This window comes from Anabas testudineus, chromosome 16 (assembly GCF_900324465.2).
Source record: "Anabas testudineus chromosome 16, fAnaTes1.2, whole genome shotgun sequence".
Taxonomy (NCBI): Eukaryota; Metazoa; Chordata; class Actinopteri; order Anabantiformes; family Anabantidae; genus Anabas; species Anabas testudineus.
The window spans coordinates 21,687,284-21,690,800 of NC_046625.1; positions in this window are offsets into that span (position 1 = coordinate 21,687,284).

Sequence of the window (3,517 nt, forward strand, 5' to 3'; positions counted from 1 at the left end):
TAGGCAGTTGTGGGACAGGGACAACCTCTCCTGTAATCCAGACTCTTTCTGCTGTGGCATATGCCTTCAGCAATGTGTGACTTGCAGCTTTACAGCTTCATTAGTTTCTCCTTTCGGAATCCTGTGTCATCGCAATCTCTTGGGTCAAGCCATCATGTAATTTTGTCCCAGTACAGTGCAATTAGCGAGCCAAGCAGATCCACCGCACCCATAATTACCACATTACCGTCCAACATTTATGATAGCTTACTAAAAAATAAGAAACTGTGCCGGCTGTGCAAGCTACAAAGTCTTTATGTGATAGGAGTAGACAAAAGTTCTGTTAAATCCATCCTCGTGGAAGGAAAACAGGAGAGAGACTGTCTTTAGATAAAAGGAGTTGCAGGGCTTGATAATTCATCAAGTATCTGTTGAAGCAAAGGAAGGTCTTTCACCTCAAAAAGAAATGTTAGGAGACTGTGATGAGGTTCACCTCTGTGCTGTCAGCGCTCGATAAGATGAGCTGAGAATGAACAGACAGTCGTGTGACCACAATGATCTGTTTAGCCATTGTTCAAAAGGTTTTACTGAGAATTAGCCCAAATAGTGTTATTTTATTTAGCTGATTTTTTCATACGCCAGCTTTCCTTAAATAAAATGCCTTTCTTAATGTTTTTTAAGCATCATGTCCTTCCTGTTCCAAGTAGTTGGAGAAGGTGATAGAGCCCTTGCAGTGAGAGCTAGACTATGACTTGCCTGAGAAGGAGGAGGAGGAGGAGAAGATTAGGGCCTCAAACTCAGCTTTATCAATTAAAACATTTTTTAAAACTGTGACTTATATATATCAGTTAGTGTATTCAGGGGACAATGCTGGTGCAGTGGTTGGCATTGTTGCCTCACACAGCTGGGTCTGATCCATGACATGCCAAGTGACAACACCTAATCTATATCTGAGCACATATATCATGAGCATGTACTGTATTTCACTTCCTTAATGCAAAACCAATGCTAAAATGTCCCCTAAAACAATCCTAAGGAAGGAAGACAGCTGCAGTAAAGACCTGAAAGAGCCCTACCAGGGTAGAAACTGAACTTCTTGTGATATCTGTGTGTACCAGACTTCAGACAGTGTCTGACTGCTAAGGATTTGCAACCATTTTTATACCTGGCAATTTATTAGTTTATTCAAATACTTTAAGCCCCAAAATGAGGATGGAAATTAATTCATTGCATCCTCCCAAATGGAGGATTTTTTCCAGTAAAACAAAGTATCAAACTATGGGTACTGATACATATGTAGAATTTCATTATGTCTTAATTTTGTCAAATGAATTGTTCAGGATGCAGGTGATGTTTATAAGCCCTTTTTTTTTTTTTTCAAATGAAACTTTCACTAAGCCGGTTACATGTGAGGGGAGGACAAATTGATGAGGAAAGCTTTGCTCTTTGCTTGTGGAAGAAGGGCTTCCTCTAGGGTCGGTGCAAGATCTTATTCTTGTAAAGCAGACGCCTCCTCCTGGCAGAATATGTGGCTGCTGTTTGTAGAACAGTGTGTGGGAGTTGTTATGTTTGAATGTGATGATGTTGATCTTATGTTAGTAGTTATTCTTAATGTTGATGCTGCTTTTGTTCTCAGCAAAGATCGAGGATATAGGCTTAATAATAATACTGATAATGAGGTTCAGATCACTCACAGTACTAATGAGATTAGTGGCAATTTTGTTTTTATTCATCAAACCACTGGGTCATTTTGCAAATATTGTAAAACTATTGGGAATTCAATTCTGACCATAAGCTACAAAAAATAGTGGTTTGAATAATGACAAAACATATACATGTTGTACTGTAAATGCCAGTATTGTTAGTTTAAGATATAGAGTAAGCTGAAATAATTTGAGGACAGATAAATTTCACTTGTACAGTATGTGTGTGATACAATGTTTAATCTAATGTGAGACCTACAGTACTGCAAATGTGAGTTTGTAAAAATGATTTCACTTGAAACAGAAGGTTTTCGCAGGCCATTGTTTTCTGAGAGCATCTTAGTGTAGTTCTGGAAGGTATTTTCAAATTTCAAATTATACAGGCATACCTGATCACTATTGTACTCATGACAGATAAAAAAAAAATCAATAATAGATGTGCTCTACACATTTCTAGTGGCACTTAAAAGCCTCCCTGTGGATAAGAGAGTCATGCCAGGCCTCAGCATAACATTCACATGAGAGGTCCTCCTCTCAGTGCATTTACCTGCACTCAAATAACCTGGTTACAGGAAATCCGAGTATGCATGCAGCAGAAGAGTAATCGGATTTCTCCTCTACCCTGGGGTGATTTCGGAAGCCTGGTCCACAAATAACATTATGGAGACAGAAGAGACGTTTCTCAGCTTCTTTCTTTGTCTTTGGTGACTGACAGCGTTCCTAGTTACTGCTCAATCTGGCTGAATTAAAGAAATGCACAGTGAAAACTAAGTATTTAGACGTCTACTGGGAACTGTTGGTTTCAGTCTTAGTCTGACGGACTTCCGACAGACTAGATATAAAACAGAAGGTCCCATCGCTCCATGTAATGATCTCTCCTTCCATCCAGCTGCACCTCTCAGCTGATAGTAGCAGAGTGGTGAGTGTCTGCAGTCTTTTTCCTTCACGTGTCTGTTGTAAAAAGCCGACTACACACCTGGTTACACGTTTACATGGCAGAGTTCAAATACTGCGGAATTAGGCTTCGTTAAACCTCTATTACAGTAACCAGGTTTCCCGTTTCATGACAATTAAGCAATGCGTTTTCAGAGGTTACTGGAGTTCATGTAAACGCACTGATACGCGTTTCTTCAGGGGACTGTCCTAGTTGACAGCAGTGAAATGATGGTACTGTTGCTTTGTTTTAAAATGAAGAGCAGCTAGAAATAATGCACATGGAGAGAAAACTTAGCAACCGTCCACTTTGTTAACGCATGTTTACTTTTTATCAAAGATTTAGTCTAATTAACCTGTAAAAGACCTGGAGTCAATGTCAAACTATGACATTACTACACTATAATTATATCGTTACCTTATTATGTTTAATTGCGACATTGGTTGTGGCCGCTGTGCCATGTGCGTAAAAGAGCCATGTGCGTAAAAGAGCCCGTTCATATGTTATATAAACAGTAATTCTCTTTCTGCTGCCGCACGATGGTTTAATAGCAATAATAAATTGTGTGAGACGTGGAAATTAACAACAACGCGAATAATACTAAACTCTACATATATTAAGGTGTTTTTTTTTATTTTAAATTTTGGGTAAGATCTCTTACACCTTCGCTAAACTAAAACCACACAATTGTGCCTCTTACGCCCTCAATAAATTTGATAGACCTCGAGATGGAAAATAAATAAATAAAATAAAAACACATGTTTATATATATATATTAATTAATTAAAAGGAATAAATCGAAAGCACGTGAACACAGTTTGGTTCTCCCACCAGTTGCCTCCTGGGCTCTGTAGTCCTCAGCGACAGTCGCCGTGATTTTACTTTCCGACCTTCGATGGGA